The 17,296-nt window shown below is 41.2% G+C and overlaps 1 protein-coding gene across 15 annotated transcripts in view; it reads left to right on the top strand.

The window, feature by feature from the left end:
• The first annotated feature begins 6,675 nt into the window (after positions 1–6,675).
• Positions 6,676–17,296, top strand: part of pdzd2 (PDZ domain containing 2) — a 144,678-nt gene continuing 134,057 nt past the window's right edge. For all 15 annotated transcript variants that reach the window (XR_015844661.1, XR_015844663.1, XR_015844662.1 and 12 more), the window contains exon 1: positions 6,676–7,009. The gene's annotated coding sequence lies outside the window, so the exon portion shown is untranslated. The remainder of the gene's footprint in view (positions 7,010–17,296) is intronic.

The following is a 17,296-nucleotide window of genomic DNA, read 5'->3' as shown; positions in this document are numbered from 1 at the left end:
TATTCCACGTAAGTAGTTCCAGGCTCTCGTTATTCTCGGTTTTACTATCCTTGTGTAGGTTAGTTCTCGTCTTGCTTTATTAGTGTTCCTGAGCGGCTGAGTTTTTGTTTTGTTTGAGCTTTGTTTATCTTTGCATAGTAGATCGTTGGTTAGCTCTGTTTTCGGGGGCTAGCTCCTCTCTTATTTCACCTATTCACCTGAGTTAGTTTAGTCTGCATTCCGCAGCTTGTTTCATTAGTGTAGTTTTTCTTATTCATGTCTGATGTGCTCCCTTGGTTAAATAAATTTATATTTTGTGTATCTGCCTCTGTCAGTTTTTGTTTGGTCCTTTTTGCTACATATTAAAGGATTTTATACATTTGACTATAAAAGATTTTATACGATTGACTACAAGTTACATGTATTCAGTTTAATGCAATAAAGATATTTACTGACTGTGCTTTAATTCAATGTTCAATAAAAGGTCAGGGCAGGCTGTGTGAAATGCATAGGTGGCAGATGTTTTGTACAGGACGAGCCGCACTTCTGATTGTGGTGTGATCTGTGTGTATGTACCGGGTGGTGATGGTTTAACCCAGACACCCCCTTTATGGTGTGGTATGGTCCATTGGCCTGAGCTGGGACAATGGGCGGGCGCTACGCAGTTCAGTGTGGGGTTGAGCGTCTGTCAATAAAGCCGACAGTATCGGACCTCGCTGTAGTGGCATCCTTATTTGCAGGATTAAAAACACAACATGGTGTCAGAAGTGGCTACAGGCGAGTGTCCAGAGTAAGCTTGTAAAGTCCTGAGTTTATTGGAAACGGTGGACGTGATGGACGGAGAACAAGACGAGCCGTGTTCGCGAAGCGGCCAACGTGCTTCTTCGTCGGGGATACATGAGGCAGCTGTGGTGGCGCCGGGTGCGACGTTCAGCATTCAACCGCCGGAGCAGTTCGACTTCAGCAAACCCCAGGACTGGGAGAGGTGGATTAGGAGGTTCGAGAGGTTTCGGCAGGCCAGCAACCTTCACTCATCTTCCCAGGAAAATCAAGTGAACACTCTAATATACTGTATTGGCGACGAGGCGGACGACATTTTGAAAGGACTGAACCTGTCTTACGCACGTGAGAGGCAGTATGACGCAGTAAGGAATGCTTTCCATGTCTTCTTCATTGTTTCAAAGAACGTGATATACGAAAGAGCACGCTTTAATATGAGGAAGCAAGGGGAAACCGAAAGTGTGGATTCCTTTTTGACTGCTTTGTACACATTGTCAGAACACTGTGAGTATGGTGCTCTGCATAACGAACTGATTAGGGACAGACTAGTGGTAGGACTAGTTGATTCCAAATTGTCTGAACGTATGCAGATGGATAAAGACCTAACGTTGGACAAAGCAATCAGCATGGCAAGGCAGAGTGAGGAAATAAAACGTCAGCAAACAAGTCTGCGAGGTGATGCGTCTGCTAAAGTTGACAGAGTTACATTCAGAGGCAAGCAACTGCACAAGAAGCCAAAGGCTCAGAAAGAGATGGGCAGTAACGATGCAGCTGAGAAAATCAAGCGGTGCCGCAAATGTGGAAAAAGTCAATCGCACCATCCTAGCCAATGTCCTGCTAATGATGTCATATGTCACGGCTGTGGAAAAAAAGGACATTTTAAACGAGTGTGCCTATCAGCCAAATCAGTCAATGAGGTTCAGGAGAACTCAGAGGATGAAAGCCTGTTTCTAGGTTCTGTGGCAGCAGGAAATGACCCATGGACTGTTAATCTCAAACTGAAAAATAAAAAAGTCCGGTTCAAAATTGACACTGGCGCAGATGTGACTGTGATTCCGAAATATGTGTTCGATGCAGTGTACACCAGCAACAAACCCTCCCTACACAAAGCACCTAAACCCCTGCTGGGTCCAGGCGGCTTTCCACTTGATGTGCTGGGGGCCACGAACATCCTGCTGCGGAGGCGAGGAAGAGAGACTGTCGAGGAAGTGTTTGTGGTCAGGAGCCTGCACATAGCCCTGCTCGGTAGGTCAGCCAGTGTGAAGTTGGGCCTAGTAGCTCGTCTGGACAGCATTAGCATTCAGACCCTGAAAGACTGCTATCCGAAGCTATTCGACGGTCTGGGGGTGGTTGAGCAGCCTTACACCATCAAGCTGAAAGACGATGCAGTGCCATATTCGCTGAAGACTCCACGAAGGATCCCTCTTCCTTTAATGCCCAAAGTCAAAAAGGAGCTGGAGCGCATGGAGAGGATCGGGGTCATCAGTAGAGTGGAGGAGCCCACAGATTGGTGCTCGGGCATGGTGGTGGTGCCTAAAAAGAATGCTGATCCACGCATATGTGTCGACCTAACCAAGCTTAATGAGTCGGTGAGGCGAGAAAAGTACATCCTTCCGTCAGTTGAGCAGACGCTGGGCTCACTAGCAGGCGCTAAGATCTTCAGCAAGCTCGACGCCAACATGGGGTTCTGGCAGATTCCGTTGGCTGAGGAGTCAGCAAAATTGACTACCTTCATCACGCCCTTCGGGAGGTTCTACTTCAACCGACTGCCATTCGGAATTACTTCTGCGCCGGAGCATTTCCAAAACCGAATGGCCACACAAGTCACAGAAGGCCTGGAAGGAGTAGTGTGTCACATGGACGATATGCTTGTATGGGGGACCACACAGGAAGAGCATGATTCTCGACTTCATGCCGTTCTAAAAAAGATGGTGGATGCTGGAATGACACTCAACCTTGGGAAGTGTGAAATCTCAGTTCAAGAAGTGAAATTCCTGGGCCACATCATCTCAGACAAGGGAGTGAAGTCCGATCCAGCCAAAACGTCAGCTGTCAGAGAGATGGCTGAGCCAACTAATGTCAGTGAGTTGCGCAGCTTCCTAGGCATGGTGAACCAGCTGGGAAGGTTTTTGCCGCAGCTGGCAGAGAAGGATAAAGCGCTCAGGGACCTGCTCTCGAAGAAGAACTGTTGGGTCTGGGGAGCTGACCAAGTCCAAGCTTTCAATAGACTGAAAGAGGAGCTCTCTTCCACGCCTGTGCTGGCGCTATATGACCCGAACCAGGAGACGAAGGTGTCGGCTGACGCGTCTTCCTTTGGGTTGGGAGCAGTGCTTCTGCAAAAGTGGAGCGATGAATGGAGACCTGTCGCCTACGCATCGCGTTCTCTCACAGCGGTAGAACAGAGATACGCACAGGTCGAAAAGGAGGCCCTTGCACTCACTTGGGCATGTGAACGCTTTAGAGATTTCCTGTTAGGACATCACTTTGGATTGGAGACCGATCACAAGCCTCTGCTGAGTCTCCTAGGTGCTCAAGCCTTGGACACTCTCCCACCACGCATACAGCGCTTCAGGATGAGGCTCATGGGATACTCATACACAATGTCTCATGTTGCCGGAAAGAATCTGTGGACAGCCGACACTCTGTCACGTGCACCATTGCATGCAGAAACAACACGCGCAGACAACGAGCTCATGGAGAGCACAAACATCTATGTAGACAGCATCATCGACAATCTTCCAGTGAGCACCACCTACATGGACGTTCTCAGAGAAAACCTTAAAGCTGACAGTGTGTGCTCTGCTGTCATGAAACTGTGCCAGGAGGGCTGGACTGCCAACAATTCCTGTAGCGGGGTCCTGAAGCTGTACTGGGCAGAACGTGCCTTTCTTACCGTCCACGATGGTCTCCTGTTAAAGGGGATCAGGCTAGTAATTCCGTCAACGATGCGGAACGATGTCCTTGCTAAGTTACATGAGGGTCACCAGGGAGTAGTGAAGTGCAGGGAGCGCGCTAGACAAACTGTGTGGTGGCCAGGCCTAAGTCAACAACTCAACGAGCTAGTCCAGAAATGTAGAACGTGCATTAAAGAACGCACAAATCACATTGAACCACTCATGCCCTCAGAACTCCCGGAGAGACCTTGGCAAAAGCTTGGGGCGGACCTGTTCACTTTGGCAGGAAAATCATACTTGGTGGTCGTTGACTACTATTCAAGGTATGTGGAAGTAGCAAACCTTTCCCTCACAAAGTCTGCTGACATCACAGTGCATCTCAAGTCCATGTTTGCCCGTCATGGAGTGCCTGAGACTTTGATAACGGACAATGGACCTCAGTTTGCTGCGCATGGCTTCTCCACCTTTGCTGCGAGCTATGGATTTAAGCACGTCACGAGCAATCCCAAGTTTCCACAAAGCAACGGTGAGGCTGAGCGCGCTGTTCAGACTGTAAAAGGCCTCCTCAAGAAGACTGAGGATCCCTATCTTGCTTTGCTGGCTTACCGATCCACTCCTCTCCAGAACGGATACAGCCCGGCGGAGCTGCTGATGGGACATAGGCTCAGGACCACTGTCCCTACTCTCCCTTCGCTGCTGATCCCGTCTCTTCCTCACGCCGCGATTGTCAACTCGAAGGAGAAGGAGATGCGACTGGCGGAACAGAATCACTTTAACAGGCGCCACAGGGTGCATGTTCTAGACAAGCTTGCACCTAGACAAGAGGTGTGGGTGACTGACTCAAAGATCACGGGGACTGTGGTTGGCGAGCACACAACACCACGATCCTACATGGTCGATGTGCCTGGTGGGACTGTGCGCAGAAACCGCCATCACTTGATTCCAACGGGGGAGCCTAGCATTGCGCCAGCAGCTGTACCCGCTCCAGTGTCAGCCCCCCCAGCACCCACGGCCAGCCCGCAATCCGGCGTTCCCAGAACAAGGTCGGGCAGACCTGTCAGGAAGCCCGTTAGACTGGATCTGTAAAAAAAAAAAAAAAAAAAAAAAAACAGATCCAAAGAAAAAGAAAAAAAAAAAAAAGGTGGGGTAACATTGGGATGTACTGATTGGATTTTTGATGGGAATGTTGGTGTTTTGAAAAAAAAAGTATTTGATGTCATTGTTTAAATGTTGGTGTTTTGGGAAAAAAAAAAGTATGTGATGTCATTGTTTAAGTTGAGCATGCTTCGGACTATTTAAGATCATTCATTGTTTTACTTAAAAGGGGAGATGTGGTGTGATCTGTGTGTATGTACCGGGTGGTGATGGTTTAACCCAGACACCCCCTTTATGGTGTGTGGTATGGTCCATTGGCCTGAGCTGGGACAATGGGCGGGCGCTACGCAGTTCAGTGTGGGGTTGAGCGTATGTCAATAAAGCCGACAGTATCGGATCTCGCTGTAGTGGCATCCTTATTTGCAGGATTAAAAACACAACACTGATAACGGGGTGTGCTGACGCAGAGCCTTCCAGACATCAAGGCGCTGTTGTGTGAAATTGGACGAGCCGACACGTCATCCTGCGGGCAGAAGACGTCCACTAAGAGAAAGCTAAAGTTAACTGTCAATGACACATAGCCAATAGTAGAATAGTAGGATGTCTTTGCTTTGTTTGCTGAAATGTATAAATGATCCTGGGCAACTCGGAAGGGTCGTCTTCTGTTGGACACAGAGACGCGCTAGATTGTGCTGAGAGGGACCTCGAGACCCAGACTTGTATTAGAATTGCTTGTCAGGAATAAATCCGCTCCCGTGTGAAGTTGCCGGCTTCCTGGTCATCTTTCTCTCAAAACGAGCACGCATAATTGTCGGATGAATGTAGGTCGTTTTTGGTTAACCATTAATGGAGTCAGATAATTAATTCGAATAATTTGGAAAACGTTATGCTACATTCTTAGAGTTAAATTCCAACCATACGCAATCATAACATGTATTCTGTAAAAAAATGATGCAGTGTACTGCTTTTGCTGTAAAATGTTCTCAAGAGAACCATCAAGACTCAAAGATGGATATAATGACTGGGTGAATAAAATTCAGAAGTCCCATGAGACAAGTAAAGACCACATTCACAAACTTATGGCATGGAAAGAATTAGAAATAACGTTCAAAATTCACAAAAAGCAAACTATTTGATAAAACAGAAATGACATTTCTTCTCACTGAGCAAAACAGGTGGAAACAAGTATTGGTTCGACTACTGGCCACCATCCAGTCTCTAGCTCCATGAAACTTTGGTTTGGTTTCGGTTAAAACTGTTTTGTCGGTGTGTTAATCATCATTTTATTGCATTGATGTGTAAATTCAATCACTTAACTCACCTGGACCAAATTAAAATACATTAGGAGGCAGGAAAATTAATGTTTTTGATGTAGTCTTGACTTGTACAGTGGTAGCTGATTATAAAGGATCCAATGCATTAGTAGTGCCGTTTTTTGTAATCACAAAAAGTATGAATGAAGAGATGCTGCTGCTCAATTAGAGAGCCCACAAAGGAAACTTTGCTTATGGCCCCCAGAAGACCAGGGCATACCCTGCTTCCATGTGTGATCTGCCTTTATCAGCACCCCACATAAATGCCTTTTTTCTTCTGAAAAAAATAAAACCACAAATCTTGTTGTTTTGTTTTTTGTTTTATTTTGTAAATAATGACCTATATACATAGAATTTTGTGAATATGTAACCCAAACGGAAAATTCAAGTAAAAATAAATTAAGGGGGAATATAATAAAGTAAAAAGATAAACTTTAGCAAGTTAGTTTGTGTGCAACCAAGTTAATATTCTGCGTGTACATGTATGCGCGCACGCGCGCACGCACACACACAACAGTTTGATGCGTGACACAAGAGGAAAATGTCTGGTAGGCGGAGTCCAGGGTAATAACAACGTAGCAGTCTCTGTGTTTTGGCCCCGCCTGTAGCGGACAGAGAGGCTGCCAAATGCCGCTTGATTCCCAAAAGTATTTTAATCACACCTTTGGATACAGCAACACATAAGAGGCAAAGCAACAACCGAATCTTAAAGGTTTATTCTTGTTTCTGAGAGGATTTATATACATCCGGTTTGTTTTATTTTTTTCAAAGATTTTCGTGTCTGTTTGCCATTTTCCAACACTGCGTGAATTCTGTATTTATCTACCAGTAGTTGAGTTCGACGCTAAAAGTGTATCCGTTTAGTTTTCTGCGCAAACATGAGCTTTCTACGGTGTTTTAAACAGGAATGGACACTCAGCTTCGAAATTCATCGCCATGCAACGCAAGGTAGTGTAAAATACCTTTTATATTTTTTCCCTTTTTTTGTTTCTCAATGCAGTCTGGCTTTCTCACCCAACATAAGCCATAAAATAGTAAAAGAAGCAAGTGAGTTGCGACCGTTTGTTCTAGCTTCTTGCGAAAATGCTTAATACTAATTAAATGTATTTTTAGCTCCAAGAACAGACCGCCTCAGGCGTGCTAAGGCTTCCATGCTTTATTCCACAAGATTTCTTTAAATAGAAATTAAGTGGTGGACTGCAACATTAAAAATCGATTTTAATCTTCTGAATTGTTATTATTATTGTTTTGTCGCAACAGGCAGATTTATACTCATTTGCTCACCATTCATCAGCTTACCCAATGTATGAATGATGTTCACAAATGCATGCGATATATTAACTCAGTTAAAAAAGACCCCAAAAAGTATGAACTCGAGCGAGCGATGTGCACAAGTAGTTTTTCTAGTAGTTTGTGCTGAGCATTAATGTGCCGATTAGTCAAGGATAAATGTTTTGATTACATGTGTAGCACTGCAATCATTATTAGATTATTAGTAGAAGGATTTTTTTTAGCCAGACTATAACAATGCTTCCAACCGCACACAATTTAGGGGGGCAGTTTTAATTGAAAAGAAGTTGTGAAAAACTTATTTTATATATTATCATTATATATATATATATATATATATATATATATATATATATATATATATATATATATATATATATATATATATATATATATATATATATGTGAAATTGTTTTCCTTTTTGTTAAAACATTTTTGGGATAGTATAACAACACAATTTGTATTTTAACTACACATTCGAGAAAATATTTTGTAATATGACATTGTTTTCAAAGTCATTCTGAAACTAAGTCAACAAACATTCGCAAAACCTCACTCCTCATTGGATGACGGCTGAGGACAGTGACAGTGTTGGAAACCACTCGAGGGGCTTAAATGAAGCACATGAGACTTGAGGATGTTGGAGGTGTAATACAAAATTACTTAAATGCTTGTTAGCATTACTGTAGTGTAATCCAGTTGGTAGTTCCATTTGTCCTTATCAGCTGAATTCAGAAGATTTAAAAGCGAGGCAAATTTCTGTGTTTTGTTTTTCAGCAGTGATGTAAGGAAAGTGGATCTACTTGCATATTACAGGCAGTGTAGTTTTTGTCAGGCATTTTAGATTTAGTCTTAGTCATTTGGACGAAAATGCTTAATGTATGTATATGTTTTCGTCAGATTTAGTCATTCCTATTCGTGATAGCTTTGGTCTAATCTTAGTCAATGAAAACTCAAAAAGGTTTTAGTCGGTTTTAGTCGACGAAAACTCTAAAAGGTTTTAATCGGTTTTAGTTGACGGAAACGCAAAAAAAAGTTCTAGGCTAGTTTTTGTACATTTATTAGACCAAAACTCAAAAAGGTTTTAGTCCGTTTTAGTTAAAAATAGGCATACAAGGTTTCCACCCAATAGCAAAGATGGACTATTAAGGATTATGCATTACCAACAGATAAAAGTGGTAACAGTGGAATTAATAATAATAAATAAAATAAGACGAGAACCAAAATGTTCTATTTGGCAACTGTTGTGGCTTTATTTCACTTAAAGCAACATAAAATAAAAACGTTTTAACAACATAGACTTGTAGTAGCCTTGTTCTATAGTACAGTAGCACAAGTACAAACTCTATCAAACGTATGTCTTGTTTACTTGCATCAGCTTGCGGTTATCAGAGCGAAGTAGCCTTGCGAGTGTCACAGTTGCCATGGTCCGTCAAAGGAATGCGTGTCAGTGTGTGCGAGCCGAGACGAATGACCGCAGACGTGTTCGCGTGACACAAGTATGTGTGACGGTGTGTGTGCGGGGCATGCGCCCTGCGTTCTGTCCCGGTGGTGGGCGTGCCCAAACGAAAGATAGGTTGCGCTTCATTGCAATGTTTTGAAAGACAGATTACATGTACAATAGGAAGGGATGTCAGAAATTTTGAGGGTCTGACGAACCACACGCTAACAATTTCGTACCATCCCGTTTCATCAACGAAAATTTCATGTACGTCACGTCATGTTTTCGTCATCAAATAACCTCGTTTAGCTCGTCATCGTCTCGTTACCGTCATGAAAAAAAGGGTCGTTAACGAAATAGTTTTGTCATCGTCATCGTTGAGGAAAACAACACTGATTACAGGACTACATGACTCAATCAATGATAATTAGATAATAGCATATTTCTTATTTGAAGACATTTGTGGTACAGTATTCAATCAATTCAATCAAACGGTGTACAATCAATGAGGGGTTGGAAGGGCAACTGTCATGACCCGTGTCGGTCATGTCAGGGTTTTTGTTTGTTGTTTTTCACCTCCCATGCCATGTGCTTGTGTTTGTTTTGTCAGCTGAGTAGGGGCGTTTCCCCTCAGCACTCCGTCCCCACCAGCCACGCACCTTTCCCCCGTTAGCCTCGCACACCTGACTCCCATCTGCGCCCCTAATCAATGGACTATTTAAACACCTCACTCCGTCAACCCATTGTTGGTGCATTGCTCCCGCTACGCCCGCGATACGCGATTGCCCCATTCACGGACATCACCACCCTGGCCTTGTCTGCTCCATTTGGACTGTCACGACCGCTCCCTGATCTCGTTCACGCTCATGTTCTCGCTCTCGCTCCCGCACATGTCCCTGGTTTTTGTCACGGTCTTTATTCCTCGGCTTTTGTTCTGTTTAGTCACGTTTAGTTCGTCTTCGTCATTTTTGCACCCAGCCACGTTTGTTTGCCCCAGTACCTTGTTTGCCTTTTGGTTTTGTTTTGTTAAATAAATTCCCTTTAAGTTACCCTTATCCCTGCTTCCTCGCATTTTGGGTCCCCCTCCTCTTCGCCGAACGGCGAACCCTGACAGCATCATGGTGGCCGACTGGTTAGCACGATGGTCTCACAGGTCAGAGGTGTGGGGTTCAATTCCGGCTCCGGCCTTTCTGTGTGGAGTTTGCAGGTTCTCTCTCACATTCCCAAAACATCCATGGTAGGTAGATTTCAACCCTCAATTGCCCCTAGCTGTGTATGTGAGCGCGAACGATTGTTTGTCTTTGTGTGTCCTGTGATTGGCTAGCAACCAGTCCATGGTGTACCCGGCCTACAGTCTGGAGATAGCTGGGATAGGCTCCAGCAAGCCTGCGGCCCTAAATTATTGTTAAAATTTAACAAACCCTTCCTGAAAAACTTATAATAAATTAAAAAATGTAAGAAATAAATACAAATAAATTGATGCAAAATCAAACACTATGTCACTTGAAATAAAATTCAATTACAATTGAATCCCTTATTTGAATAAATAAATAAAAAATAAATATGAAATCATGTAGGTAACTTAAATCAAAAGGATATGCATGCTTCATTGGGGAATTTGAATTTACGATACCTAAGAAAATATTCCAAAACCTTCTCAAAATTGAAGTCCAAAGGATCAGGGATATTTTGAAGTAGGCAGTCACATATTCTCCTTGAAGGTGGAGGTTTGTTTTCACCCAAAGATTAAATGTAAAAAAATAAATCAACTATTAAAAAAACATAAAGCTTGTTTTGCTCCTCAAGATTACCTTACTCACTCACTTGCAACAAGGATGACCAAAGCAATGCCTGCCAGAATGCAGGGGTAGATGTTCCCCCACTTCTCAAACACACTTGCCAATATAGTTATCATTTTGGCCTGGTTCTTCTCCTTCAAAAAAAGGTTTTGGTGTCAGTGTCACACCAAAACCTAATTGTAATGACGAATCAGTTTAATTCACCCACTTTAAAAATGAACACAACGCCACTTATGTTTAAGGAAATGTTGAGCTTTCCGCTACGTTATTAGAGATAAATAAATACTCTAAGAGATAATCAATTCCAGGAGTTCGAAGTCTTGGACTTGTTTGACCACATATTTGTATCGAGAGGTCTTAAAATAATGTTAGCTGTCAAACCTTATGCTGCATTTGAGGAATGTGGGAAGTCTGAATTTTTCGACCTCCGACCAGAAAAGTGCACTGGAATGCCCCTTTGAACGAGGAGGTCAGAGTTGGGAAGTTGAAAAAAAACAAAAAAACAAAAAAAGGACGTTGTGTTTATCGACTTGCTTCAATGTGACGTCACTTGACAACAGCGACCCAGAAGGAGACACAGACCATAAATGGCGCAACATAATTTACTAGATTATAAATATATTTTTTAGGGCTGTCAAAATTAAAGTGTTAACTCGAGATTAGTTAGAAACATTTTTAATGCAATTAAATATTTTAACTCTGTTAACTCAGTTTTATTTATTTCAACAATAATTTACATATATGGCAAAGCCAAATTCAGTGTCATTTGTCAGGCGGATATCATTAAAAACTTGTAGAAGGGCTTACTCTCTGCTTATGCATCTTCTTGAAACCTGACTGGAAAACCTCATTGACATTGTGTTCATCAGGGTTCGAAGTTAACTTTAAAAACTGCTTGCCCATAGGGCAAGTGCCACTAAAATTTGCCTTGCCCGAGTGGCCAAATTACTTGCCCAACTTGGGCAAATGACATTTTTTCTTCTCTTGCCCGAAGATTAAATTACCTTGTCCTGAGTGACCTTTTGTACCACAAAGTGTCTTATTACAAATTGCATGAATTTTTTGTTCGGACAGTTCCTGCCTAGAAAGAATTAAAAATACGTTACAATCATAAGGGTTGCTTATATAAAAATGTATCATGTATTAACACATTAATTAGGTGTCTGCTGACCCAGGATTATGTTATTCCTTCATGAGTTCTATGTTACAGACGTTGCAGGCATTAAGAAACAGTCAATGAAGCATATGTCCGTAAGGAGCTAGCAGCTGGCAGGTAGAACTGGTCCTGTGAAAGCTAGACTAAGAATAAAATGCTTATGGTTGTAAAATGTTTTTACATGTCAAGATATTATTCAAATGTTTTCAATATTATTACATAAATACCTGTTACAAGCTTCACAAAAAAATAGTCGTTGAAAAATGTGATTAATCACAATAAATTATAAATTTTTTGCATTTAGTTAAATTTAATCACTTGACAGGACTAATATTTATATTTCTTTATTTATTATGACATTAATTTAGTTATTTGAAATTACTTCATCTTACAATATGACAAGAAATGGCATTATCTCACTGCATGAAGTGATTTGGTGAAATGACTGAAATGCTTTGAAGATATGCATTTATTCATATAAATACAGGAAATTGTGAAGGTGTGCTGGAGGTCAAAATGTGTAGTGAACAATTTATTGGAATCAGATATCTTTGTCGTTCACATTTGCCTCGAACGCTTTGTCAGAATTCCGTGTGGGATATGTCTTACCTCCCGCCTTCCTTGATTGCAGCAGGAGTCTCGTCTAACCTCGTACTGCTTATGTTGAGCGTGTTCTTCTTGCTGGCAGACCAAGGTGCGAGTCATCGTCATGGTTTACTTTTTTTTTTTTTTTTGGGGAGACGTGATGCATATCGCCATCTACTGTACTGGAGTGTCATGTAGTGATGGGCAAATGAAGCTTTTATGAAGCGCTGAACCATTTGAAGCAATCGGTTCAAAATGGTTTGAATCTTCAAAGCTTCAGTGATAATGACATCTGGTGTCGAAAAACTAGAACTGCAGTCATATACTATAGAGGCTTTTAGGCAGTAAAACATTAGTATCTATACACACACGGAAACAATAATTGGATACCTAGTTCTTTATACTAAAAAATATGTTTTTGTGTATTGTGGCATTTTTTGAGTAAATAAAAAATCCCCATACCTTGTTTAATGTCCATCTAAGTAATGTGAATGTCATTTCATTATTTTTTCCTGATGTCTTAACTAAACAAAAGTGTGAAACAATGTTACGCTAAGAAACCATGACTCATATGTTCACACACTAAAGGATACCAATTTCTACATAAATAAATTAACAAAAACTATGGCACAGGAAAAGTATATGTATCTCAAAAATGTTTATTTAAAAATATTACTTTTTCCACAATCTCTTTCATGAAGCGTTTAAATCCTGTGCGCGCCACTGTAACTAGAGGAGCAAAATTTTTAGCTATGTTGCTAGGCCCATCGCGTCCAGCTCTGAGAAGTTCTCTCGTATGGTGTCGCCTCCGTTAATGGGCTGTTGTCACTTGTCAAACCTTGCTTCTCACTTTTAACTTTCAGCACAGCATGGTTGTAGTGTGGGGGGTGAAAAAGAAAAGGTTGGACGCGCTGCTTTGTAATTCGTGTTCTTTTGCTCAAACATCGTCTTTATGGAACACGAAACATTTCCAAAAGACAGATGGCGAAGTTCTTTTCGGCACAAGCGCAACAGGAACAACTTCAACTAACGTTACTTCGTCTTCAGCCGTGTCAGCCGCTTTTGGACTTGAATCGCCAGCTACGACCGCGTCGTCTGCTTTCTTTCTTGTTCAAATGGGTGGAGTCACGTGACTTGACGCGCTGTAGCCGTCTTAAAGGGTCATGAACATTGCCGCAGACAGAAAAGACTTTTCTTTTCTTTTTTTGTTAACACCGAATTTACAGACATGGGCAAAATGATGTCGGTCATTGTAATAAATTTCGGGAACGATACATTTTCGGGTTATCGCCCAGCCCTACCCTGAAGTGCTAAAATGTCATCCTGAATTAAATATTTCAATTTAAAGCATGTATAGCCTTCCAAAAAAACTGGAATAAAACACAATTTTGCACACTTTTGTTCAGTCAGTATCACTGAAATCATCGTTGTTGTATTGCCACTCTGCTGCTCTGTTTGTGCCAGTGATGATCTGTTGCATTAGTATCATTTGTATTTATGTATTGAGTTACATTTGCAATAATATCCCAAAAAATAAGGCCTAAATAAGGCGTGGGCAAACTACGGCCCAGGGGCCACATGCGGCCCCTTAAATGTTTTAATCCGGCCCGCCGAACTTGAGAAAAAATTAAATCATTAAACCTTGTTAATGTTTTATTTGATAAATACTGTGGTGTGTCAAAGACATATATTTTGTTGTAATGCTTTTGTTCACTTTCATTTAAAATAAAAATTCTTCTCCGATGAGGTGAATTAACCAAAACACTCCATCCATCTGCTCCTGGTCCGGCCCCTGTGTCAAATCTTAGAACCCATTGTGGCCCGCCAATCAAAAAGTTTGCCCACCCCTGGCCTAAATCATTTTTACGTATCAGGGCTTGACAATAACTCATTATCAATAAGGACTACTGAGAGCATCATTGGTACTTGAGGACTTTGACAATGCAAGGACATAAGACCCACCACAACCTTTTAGAGCTCTTTCCCTCATGTAGCCAACATTCCAACTTTCCCTCTTGCCATTAACTTCCTAGACAGTTGACTTATATTTCCTCAGTGACATTTTACCATTTTCTTCCTGCACATCCACGTTTTGGCAATTTTACCATATTCATTCTCTACACCTTTATATAGTGCATTTCACAACAGCTGGAGCTGTAACAAAGCACTTTCCATAGTACTTGATTGCTCTCAGCAGCGTTTGTGCATTTACCATTGTATCAGCATACCGCACTACAGGTACCTTTAGTGAATCTTTGTACCTGTTTGTGCTTATGTCCTAAATGTATATTTTGTTTTAGTGGCGTGTTTGCTGCTAGTGTGACTTGAACTACCAGAGAAAACTTTCTACTGCGTTTTAAATATATTTTGTGAGTAAAAATGATCTTGTCTCTAGAGTACTCAAGGGACTCCAATTCCTTGTGTGTTTATTGTTGATCCAGTAACCTCACACAGGTTTACTACATTTTTTGTAGGTTACTAAACTAATGTCTTAATAATTTAGTATGAATTTAATAATTTTGATTCATAAACACTCAAATTCTGTTGGAGGTAGTTTGAGTCACAACACATTTTGATTGAGTTTACAACTTGTATTCTGTCACTACATTACATTTAGAACATACAAAAGGGGATTTTTTTAATCTTTGGCCATATGGTCACAATAGCAGGGGGAGGGGAGGATTGGATCGGATGAGAAATATAGGTCAATCTGAAACATGAAACAAAGACTGCTTGCTAGTTCATTTGGGGCTTCATTTCATCCCAATTCAGCGGCAGATTGTTTTCTATGGCACTTGCACGCTTATAACTGAGTGCACCTGCGCCCCACCACAGACTCATAAAGAAGTCCGCGCTCCACATGGACTCATCCCCACTGCTGCTACGTCTTCTCTATCGAGTTCTCATCTTGCCAGTGTCGACGTCACACATGCTGGTAATGGGGCACTATGCCTCTCATGGAAAAAATTTAGAAAGCAATCGGCCACCTCTCATTTGTCGTGATAAATGTCTGTCAAATTAAACTCATTTGATTGGTCTCGTGAAAAACAATTAAACCTGGACATTTTCATTAATTTATCAAATCCACTACGGACGCCCGGACGGGTATAATAAAGTGGACAGAAAGACAAAGAGGTTGGTCACCAAAAGGATTTACAAGCATATTTCAAATTTTTTTTTTTTGCACTGCTTGTTCTCAAACTGATGTCCGTTCTGGTCCAGAAACTTCTGACAGCACAAATGGCACAAATCATGAAACAATTCCCTTGGTATTTGCGTGCATACACATCCAATGGTTTCTCTCAATTCTGTTACTCTTGCAGTCTCGACTCTAGTGTCTAGTGGTGTGAGGTCTGGTGAACTTCAAACGAACCTCTAATTCGAGTGATGGTAAATGGTGTTGGTGGTTCTTTTTGAAACGCCCTCCTAAATTGTCTTTGCACTTCAACTTCGTTTTCATACTTCCAGTAGCATTTTCGAATGATTTTTCTTTTTATTCAAAGTTTATTCTGGCTGCCATCATTGGATCTATGGGTTAAATGTGCGAAGAAAAATACAAACCATTGCTAAAAGGTGTATATTTGTTGAGAGAGGCGGTGGGGGGAGTAATGGAATGACTCGCCCATAATCCCATTCAGAAGTGCAGTGAGCACTGGAGCGGACAGTGTCTCAGTGAGCTCAGACAATGTGATTTCAAGCATGTCAAAGCTGTGTTTTTTTGTTTTGTTTTGTTTTTTCAAAAGGCCACCCCCCCACGCTCACGTATCTGGGGCATATTACAGTAAACAGGGCACACTAACCAGCACCGAACTAGTTGGAAAAAAAAAGGTACTGTACTCCCATAAGTATTTGCGGCTACTTGAATGCTGCTTGCCAAGATAGCTTGCACCGTAACAGCATGGACTTTATTTGCACTCCATGTAAGTCGGTGCGTAGCAGCAATAAAACGAGCTCCTTGATGCATATTCGCTCCTCCCTGGTGAAAAATAAATGACCCCACTAAAAAGTAGTGTTTTCACCAAGGAGACGAACGAGGAGGCGGCTAATCACTAAAGTGAAATGCAGAGTTGATAGAGACCCAAAATAAGTGCTTCGATGAATAATGTATGAACAATAAATACTTATCTAGACAAATAGATAAGATAGATAAATAAAATGAGATGAGAAAGAGATTGGCAATTTAGCCGGTGCTCTAAGACCGGAACACGGAAATGGACGTCATCATGACGAAGAGGTTCAATGTCAAATTTGTATTCAATATTTTCAATCTCATCAATATTTGCACTATTTTGCACCACAGAGTACTGAGTTTTGTGATCATAATATAAGATGATAGGTCTCAAGATTATATTTTTAATCAACTTAACTTTGTTTTTTTTTTATTGGCATATGGGTTGACATTTATGTACACAGAAAATGTACTGTAAAACATTTTTGGGGTTAAAAAAAATTCATTTTCATATGAAGTACGGAATTACACAAATACAAAATCATACTTGAAGGCAATTAGTACGGTACGTCTTGCCTTACTTGAACCATTTTAAACAACTTGAAAAATGACTGCCTCCCTCATAAAATGCCTTTCCTGTCTTTGAATTTTTACATTAATAACCTTTATTGTTTTAATGGTATAATGGCATTTTCTATCATGTTTGTAAATTTCATTGTACATTGTGATGAAAATCGCAAATGAAATCGAGATCGCAATAACTGTTGGATCCGCATTACAATTTTCTCCTGAAATCGTTCAGCTCCAGCGGACACATGCATGTCTAAATGTAAACATGACAGAAAAGCAGGTTGGACCTCTTGGTGGGAAATTCAACATAAAAGAGTACAGATGGAACAATAAATAGTAGGGATTTAAGGATTCACTCAAGCCCTAATTCAATTAGCTTTTTCATTTTCAGTTCGATATACGTATATATATATATATATATATATATATATATATATATATATA

This window comes from Idiotropiscis lumnitzeri, chromosome 1, assembly GCF_059441095.1.
Source record: "Idiotropiscis lumnitzeri isolate Australia: NSW breed Sydney's pygmy pipehorse chromosome 1, RoL_Ilum_1.0, whole genome shotgun sequence".
Lineage (NCBI taxonomy): Eukaryota > Metazoa > Chordata > Actinopteri > Syngnathiformes > Syngnathidae > Idiotropiscis > Idiotropiscis lumnitzeri.
This window is presented reverse-complemented; position numbering and strand designations above follow the sequence as displayed.